This window comes from Panthera uncia, assembly GCF_023721935.1.
Source record: "Panthera uncia isolate 11264 chromosome E2 unlocalized genomic scaffold, Puncia_PCG_1.0 HiC_scaffold_19, whole genome shotgun sequence".
Taxonomy (NCBI): Eukaryota; Metazoa; Chordata; class Mammalia; order Carnivora; family Felidae; genus Panthera; species Panthera uncia.
The window spans coordinates 2233097-2242597 of record NW_026057588.1 but is presented as its reverse complement, the minus strand read 5'-3'; positions in this window follow the sequence as shown (position 1 = coordinate 2242597).

Sequence of the window (9501 nt, the reverse complement as noted above, 5' to 3'; positions counted from 1 at the left end):
ACATGTTTACCTCTTTTTTAAAATCTATTTAATAATCTTTTTGGATAGCCTGAAAGTCATTTTCAAAAATGAAAATAGTCTCAAAAATAGAACTGTGAAGAACCTGCTACTTTGATAGCTTCAGTGGCTTGTGTTCACAGGTGTAGCATGTATGAAAAGGGTGTTGTGAACTTCAAAATGTAGGGAGCAACTTAAATCCATGATTTCATCTCACTACTGGAAAGTGGTTATCATTTCCCCTATGATTACAGGGAATATTCTGCATGAGGAATTGACATTATCTGAGAAAAACAGTTGTAAAATGCAAATTACAGAAAGCTATTAATAGTGGCTATGTAATGATTCAGAATTTGTGTGAGAACTGTGATATTAATGGAAATATCAGCGGATGGTAAAAAGATCTCAGAGAAATTATATCAGTGTTGTCTGAGAAGAAATACAATTAAGCTGAGCATGTGACTGTAACAATCATTCTGAAGACTTTGTCTCCAAAATTTGATTCTTACTCATTCTTGAAATGAAGCGATATTGGCATTCAGGGAAAGCTAACAGGCACATGAGGAATAGGCAGAACTGTAAAACTATAAAGGGAAGCTAAAGTGTCTTGTTTTTTCTCTGTTCTAACAAATGATCAATGAGTATTTGGCTTCAAGAACTTATTGTACACGCATAGGAGACATTAGGATACAAAAGGGACAAAAGATTTCTGTCCTCCTGTGGGCTATATTATATACAAGGAGGTCACAGAAATCATGAAAGAAGAAATACTAAATCATACGGCAGGTTAGAATGTGGTAGGCACAAGAAGAACATAAGGTGAATGTGCTTAGAAGTATGGTATGTGTATTACATAGAGCAGTAAGGCGGGCCTCTCTGGAGGGTCATTGAGCAAAAACTTGAAGGATAATATATGAGGGATAACTGGGTGGGCATTTTTGGAATAAGCTCTAGGCAAAATACACAGGTGGTTAGATAGCTTTGGTGGATAAAGCACTCAAAGGGCTCCACAGTGAAGGACTCTAGCCAAGTAGGCCATTAGCCTGACTTGCTCCAGTACAGATGCTCAGGGGATGTATGTGAGAAACCTTGGCTCTGCTTCTGGGAGCCTGCATTTCTTCATGGTGGTGGACTCGAAGGCCTGGAACTAGGCAGCCTCATTTTTCATAGAACCCTGTTTTTCAAGTTTGATTCCTAGACCTTCACCATCAGTGTCACCTGGTGACTTGTTAGAAATGCTCATTCTCAGGGCTCCTGGGGGGCTCAGTCGGTTAAGCATCCGACTCTTGGTTTCAGCTCAGGTCATGATCTCATGTTTTGTGGGTTTGAGCCCCACATTGGGCTCTGCACTGACAGCACAGAGGCTTCTTGGGATTCTCTCTCTCTCCCTCTCCCTGTACTTTCCCTGCTTTCTCTCTCCCAAAATAAATAAATAAACATAAAAAAAGAAAAGAAAAGAAAAGCTCATACTCATTTCAGAAACTAACCTAGTGAAATAGAGATTCTGGGGATCAGGACCTAGAATTTGTGGTTTAACAATTTTCCAGGTGATTCTGATACATTTGATAACATTCCACTGTACTGTTGTGATTTTCAGGTCATGGTGTTTCTCACAGTAATTGGAGTCCTCTTTAAATCTGCAGGATTTTTGAAAAGGAGGAGGGAGAGGGGGAGAAGAGATCAGTACAGGTTACTCTCCCTAATACAAAACATTATATACAATTATAAAATAGCATGTGAACGGTCTATGACAGTTCTCCCTCCTGGAGAAAAACATGTGCAGTAGAGTATTATCTTTCCAGAATTGTATCTGCACGTGTGTGTCTGTGTTCAAATGTATGCCTGTATCAACTGTTTTTCTCAGGAAAAATTAAGTCAGACTTTGTACACTGACCCATGTTTTGATTTTCTCAATACATCTTGGGCAACCTAAAGCTACTTTCTCATTTTACACCCATTACCTGATACTTCCCTCTCTTGAAACCTTGTAGACTGAAAGCTGCCTTCTTTTAATTTTTTCATAACATTTTTTAAATGTTTATTTATTTTTAGAGAGACAGCGTGAGCAAGGGAGGGGCAGAGAGAGAGGGAGACACAGAATCCGAAGCAGGCTTCAGGCTCCTAGCTGTCAGCACAGAGCCAGATGTGGGTCTCAAATTCCTGAACCATGAAATGATGACCTAAGCTGAAGTCGGACGCCTAACTGCCTGAGCCCCACCCACCCCCCCCCAGGCGCCCCTAAAGCTGCCTTCTTTTAAAGACTGTTATGCATTTTGTGCACTGCATGTACTAAACCCGGCCAGCTGCTGTGAGGAAGCGGGGCTTGTGGCTATCTGTCACCTCCCAGTCCCGGCATGACCCCTTCTCTAAGGCCAAAGAAAACTCCTCTGTGAGGAGAGTCCTCCAAGGGCTGGTCAAGCCCCTCTGCAGCTCCCCATGTGAAGAAAAACCAGACCAAGTAACGAGGGCATGAAGGCCTAGAGGCTGGCAACCATGTCCCAGGGCTCAGGTTCACCTGAGATTCCTGATGCAGAGTCTCCTGACCCAAGGGCAGGTCCCCAAGATTGCATGAACACATGTGCAAGAGAGGCACCAGCACTGCTTGGTTGCCACAGGTGGGGCATCACCTTCTGGAGTAGGAGGAAGTGGGGCCCCGGCTTCTGAGCCTGAGGCGAGGACACTGCCTCTGTAGGAGGAAGCCGGGATGCAGTGGCTGGTGGCGGCCACCTGCACCTGACCTCTGATGCTAGCCTCTGGGGCTGAGGTTTAAGGGCGGCCAGCCTGAGGTTTCAGAGCACGCCTGTCTGGGTAGGACTCCGCGGAGAAGACACAGACACAGAATCCAGAACTAAATAAATGGAGAGACATACCAGGTTCATGAACAAGACTCAATATTGTCTAGATGTCAGTTTTTCCTCAAATTTATCTACATATTCAATACACTCTTAGTAAAAATCCCAGCAAGTTATTTTGTGGATATCGACAAACTGATTCTAAAGTTTGTATGGAGAGGCAAATGAACCAAAGTAGCTAATTAATTCAATATTCAAGAAAAAGAACAAAGTCGAAAACTGACACTACCCAACTTCAAGATTACTACAGCAACAGTGACAGGGGACGCCTGGGTGGCTCAGTCGGTTAAATGGCCAACTTCCTTCAGCTCAGGTCATGATCTCACAGTTCATGGGTTTGAACCCCATGCTGGGCTCTCTGCTGACAGCTCAGAGCCTGGAGCCAGCTTCAGACTCTGTGTCTCCCTCTCTCTCTGCCCCTCCCCCATTCAACCTCCGTCTCTCTCAAAAATAAACATTAAAAAAAATTAAAGCAACAGTGATCAAGACAGTGTGTTGCTGGCCAAAGAATCGACAAAACGATTAATGGAACAGAATAGTGAGCTGAGAAATAGACCTATGGTCAAATGATCTTTGACAGAGTAACAAATGCAATGCAATGGAACACAGATAATCTTTTCCTTTTTAACAAATACGCTGGAACAACTGAACATCCAGATGCAAAAAAAAAAAAAAAAAAAAAAAAATCTAAACATAGTCTTTATTCCCTTCACAAAAATGAACTCAAAGTGGATAACAGACCTGAATGCATAACAACAACGACTATAAAATTCCTAGAAGATAACATAGGAAAAAACTTAGATAACCTTGGGGACAGTGATAACTTTTTCAATACAAAACTAAAGGCACAATACATTATAGAAATAATTGATAAGCTGGGCTCCATTAAAATTCAAAACTTCTGCTCAGCAAAAGACAATGTCAAGAAAATAGAAGACAAGCCACAGACCAGAAAAAAACATCTGCAAAGGACACATCTAATCAAAGACTGTTATCAAATATATACAAAGAACTCTTAAAACCCTACAGTAAAACACTTGATTTAAAAATGGGCAAAAAATACCATTTAAAAAATGGGCAAAAGACCTTAACAGACAGCTCACCAAAGAAGATACATATATCACTACCGAGCATATGAAATGATGTTCAACATCACGTCATTAAGAAATAGCAAATTAAGAGTGAGATACTACTACACACCTAACACAATTGCCAATATCCCAAACCCTGACAACATCAAATGCTGGTGAGAATGTGGAGCAGCAGGAACTCTCATTCACTTCTGGTAGGAGTGAACAGTTGCATAAGACACTTTGGGATACAGTCTGACAGTATCTAACAAAACCAAACATACTCTTACCACACAATCCAGTAATCACACTCCTTCGTATTTACTCATATGGGTTGAAAACACATGCACACAAAAACCTGCACACAGATGTTCATAGTAGCTTTATTCATAGATGCCAAACTGAGAGGCAACTAGGATTTGCTTTAATAGATGAATGGATACATAAACCCTAGTACATTCATACAATGGAATATTATTCAGCACTAGAAAGAAATGAACTTTCAAGCCATGAAAAAGACACACAGGAACCAAAAAAAATATATTACTAAGTGAAAGAAAATAATCTGAAAAGGCTACATACTGTGTGATTCCAATTATATAACATTTAGGAAAAGGCAAAACTTTGGAGACAGTAAAAAGATCAGTGGTTTCCAGGGGTTAAGGCACGGGGTGGATGAATATGCAGAGCATGAAGGACTGTCAGGGCAGTAAAATTATTCCATATATTATGATGATGGATATGTATCATTACACATGCACCAAATCCATACAATGTACAACACCAAAAGCAAACTCTAACTTAAACTATGAAAAAATGAACTATGAACTTCGGGTAATAATGATGTGTCAGTTTAGGTTCATTGATTGTAACAAATGGACATCGCTAATATTGAATGTTCATAGTCAGGAGGCTGTGCATCTGGGGACAGGCAGGCAGTATACAGGAACTCCTTGAACTTTCTGCTCTATTTTGTCTTGAACCTAAAACTGCTCTAAAATAAATTTATTTTAGGGGTGCCTGGGTGATTCAGTTGGTTAAGTGTCCAACTTTGGCTCAGGTCACGATCTGGCAGTTTGTGGGTTCTAGCTTCGCGTCGGGCTCTGTGCTAACAGCTCAGATCCAGGAGGCTGGCTTCAGATTCTGTCTGTCTGTCTCTCTCTGCCCCTCTCATGTTTACACTGTCTCTCTCTCAAAAGCAAACATTAAAAATTAAAAAAAAACCAGATAAGTTTATTTTGATGGGATGCCTGGGTGGCTCAGTCGGTTGGACGAATGACTTTTGATTTTGGCTCAGGTCATTATCTCACAGTTTGTGAGATCGGGCTTCATGCTGACAGTGTGGAGCTTGCTTGGGATTCTCTCTCCCTCTCTCTCAAAATAAATAAATAAACTGTAAAAAATAAGTTTATTTAAAAATTAAAAAGAGATCATCACAGTTTTAATTAAAAGCTTTTACACATTTAAATGAGAAATGTACACATTTAGGGGCATGGAATACATGAGTGTCAGTAGCTCTTCTTTCCCCTTTGATCTTTAGGTGAAAGTCGATATGAAAAATAGGTTTATAATAAAAATGTCCTGCAGCTAGTTACTTGAGAAAAAAATTTTAGGCACTCTCTACATACGTTAGATTGTAGGCTGTGAGGGCAAAAGTCTTCACTGCTTATTCTTAGCTCCTGACAGTTATTCAGAACCTTGAAAGTAATTCTAGATTCTAGAAACTGATCGATGATGAATTATCATCCAACTGTATTATGAATCTGAGTTTCAGGACATTAGCACATGATTCTAGAAGATGGGAAAGGGTCCTAGTCACATACATACAGACCTTTAATGCACAGCTGTACCATCTGTTCTCTAACAACAGAAGCTTGGACGTTATCCTGATGAGAGGGGGAGTGCCAGGCTCAGAACCCAACAGAGACTAGGACTCAGAAAGGAATACCCCAACGAGCAGCACAGCATCCCAGGGCACTCCTGTAACTGCTGTCTGAATGCATGCTTTCCTTTGCGAATCCACCGTGCTTCCAAAAACTGTTCCTACCGATTCTTTTTACATAGGGGCACGGAGACACTTTGCTGGCTTGGCAAAATAAATCTTTATCAGAATTCTGTATGGGTTTGTCTCCGTTTAAGTCCATTTCAATTGTTAGAAAATGTACTTTCGTTCAGTTCCTGACACACCGTCCTTTTCGTCACTACTGAAGACTTATACTGTCCCATCTGTCCCATTTTCCTAGAACTGTGCCACTTTCTGATATTTTTTTAATCTTTGGCTTCTAACATGATTCATCTCTTGTTCTCTCTTCCCCTCCCTCTTCTCTCACCTCTGTCTGCTGTATCACTCTCTCTTGCTTTACCCTATGTGTCTGTTCTCTAGCTCTCTGATCCAAGATCACACCTGGCCACGCGTAACTTACTAAATGTATCCACTTGTAAAAGTGTACTAAACTTCCAGAAACCGGGACACAGGAGAATGATGAGCCATCTGGAAAGGCTCCTCAGACTTGGAATCTTCTTCATATGGCTTTATTCCTGACAAATGAAGACGAAATGTTATGGAGTTGAATTTAGGACCGCTCCTAGATGTCGGACATCTTTTGTTTTTCATATGATTTGGTAGAATCCTCAAGAATGGAGTGTAGTTTTGATGTAGTTATGAAACCTCATCTTTACAGTGCAATCAGATTGCATCTGTCTTCCGTCTGCTGTTCCGTCTGCCTTTTGGAAACTTCACGTTGCCTGTTCCCGCTGCAGAGCCGCGGCCGTGTCTGTCACGTACTCTCACAGACGAAGGGAAGATGCACAGTGCGTGGGAAGCTCCCAGTCCAGGCAGAGGCTCCACATCTCATGACACCACCTGGATTATGATGAATGCTTCTGTAGCTGGCTGAGAACACGCTGAAGAAATCAGGATTGTGCTTCCATAGGAAAAAACCCTGTGACCTGCAAAAGAGAAAAATCTTCCCTCCCCCCTTAAAGGGAGAAAACATGAATTTCAGGAAAAGACTGAGTTACTTCAGAGAGCAAAGGTTTTAAGTGATTTTATGAGTTTCAAAATTCAAATGTTTCCCTAAGATGTTTTTCCTTACGTAGGCAGCTTTCATCTAAGCTCATCCTGTCTCTCAACCCCTTTGTTCTTTGCATTCCTCCTACTCACAAATGTCTGTGCTTTAGGGAAACCTTTTAAATCCTATTTGTGGTCTCAGTGACTGGATTCCAGGGATGAGGCAAATGGTTTGCTATGAGTTCATTTGTGTTACAAATGGGTAAGTGGTCATGAATTATGAATTAAAAATCTTGTAGGACTTCCGTGTATGAGAGAAGAAATACTGTTTCAAATGAAACAAAACCTAACACCAAAGGGACCGTGGAACTGTCTTGACAGAATGTACAAGAACACACACGTCATTTGTGACGTGGAGAGCTCTCTTCCCAGATTCCGAAAAATATGTGAATGTTTGGTTTTCTCCCTGTAACTAGAATTTCAACAGCTCTCATCTAGGGCACAAGGGCAGTTTTTCAGTCATTGCTGTCACCAAATGGAGCTCAAAACCCCAAACCTTACTGCTTTCGTCTTTTTTTTTTTTTTAATTTTCTTTTTAACGTTTATTTATTTTTGAGACAGAGAGAGACAGAGCATGAACAGGGGAGGGGCAGAGAGAGAGGGAGACACAGAATCCGAAACAGGCTCCAGGCTCTGAGCTGTCAGCACAGAGCCCAATGCGGGGCTCGAACTCACGAAGCGCGAGATCGTGACCTGAGCCGAAGTCGGACGCTTAACCGACTGAGCCACCCAGGTGCCCCACTGCTTTCATCTTCTTACTCAGTGCTCTATACTTGCTCACAGTAGTCTTGTGATCCTTTTATTTCTGTGGTATTAGCTGCAAAGCCTCCACTTTTTATATAATTTTAATTCGATCCTGTTTTTTATCTCCGCTAATCTAGCTAGTTTTGTCAATTTTGCTTTTCTTAAAACAATTTCTCTCTCTCAAAATAAATAAATAAACATTAAAAAAAAAAAAGGAGGGGCACCTGGGTGGCTAAGTCGGTTAAGTGTTCAGCTCTTGATTCGCCTCAGGTCGTGATCCCATGGTGAGATTGAGCCCCACAATGGGATTTGCACTGACAGCACAGAGCCTGCTCGGGATTCTCTCTCTCCCACTCTCTCTGCCCCTCCCCTGCTCCCTCTCTCTCAAAATAAATAAATATTTAAAAAAATTATTCGTTTCATTGATCATTTCTGTTGTTTTTCTAGTCTCTATTTCATTTATTTCTGCTCTAATCTTTACCATTTATTTTCTTCAGCTAATTTGGGGCTTATTCTTCTAATTCCTGGCAGTGTAAAGTAAGGCTGTTTATTTGAGATCCATCTTTTATCTTAATGTAAGCATTTAGATCTATAATCTTTCTGTGTAACTGCTTTCCCTGCATCCAATATGTTTTAGTATGTTATGTTTTCATTTGTTTCGAGAGAGAGAGAGACAGAGCATGAGCAGAAGAGGGGCAGAAAGAGAGGAAGACACAGAATCCGAAGCAGCCTTCATGCTCCGAGCTGTCAGCACAGACCTGGACATGGGGCTCGAACCCACAAACCATGAGATCATGTCCTAAGCTGAAGTGGGACACTCAACTGACTGAGCCACCCAGGTACCTCTAACCTTTTTTTAAAAAAAGCAGGTAAAAGATATGAACCAACATTATACCAAAGATGACATGTATCTGGCAAATATACAAATGAAAAAATGTTCAACATCATGAAACATCAGGGAAATTCACCTAAAACCACAGTGAAATACTGCTAAATATTCATTAAAGGGGTCAAAATTTTTAAAAACTGTATCTACTACTGGCAAGGATATAGAGGAACCAGAACTCTCATACACCGCTAGTAGAGAGAACCATTTTTTTAATGGTTATTGTTTGAGAGAGAGACAGAGACAGAGCACAAGCAGGGGAAGGGCAGAGAGAGAGAGGGAGACACAGAATCGGAAGCAAGGCTCCAGGCTCTGAACTGTCAGCACAGAGTCCGACGCAGTCCCACGAACCGCAAGATCATGACCAATGCTCAACCAACTGAGCCACCCAGGCACCCCGAGAGAACCATTTTAGACCAGTTTTGACATTTCTTAAAAAGCTAAGACATTCACCTAGCCTGTGACTCCAGCACTGCACTCTGAAGTACTAACACAAGAGAAATGAAACACACCACATAAAGAATTGTATTAAATGTCTAGCAATTTTATTTGTAACCACCCAAACTGGAAAGAAGTCAATATCCATAAAGAGACGAATGAAAATACAAATAGTGGTAGTTCATAGAACATCATACTCTCAGTAATATAAAAATAATGAACTATCATGTAAGTATCATTGCTGAATCTGAAAATAAACATTCTGCAGAGGGCATCCATGGCAGTAAAAGAAAAAGGGTAAACAATGTATTACTTCAATCATGTAGAATTCCAGACAATGCAAATTAATCTGTTATAAAGGAAAGTAAACCAATGGTTGCCTGACAGGCAGGCAGGCGAGAGAGAGAGAAAGAGAGGGAGAGAGAGAGAAAGAGAGGGAGAGAG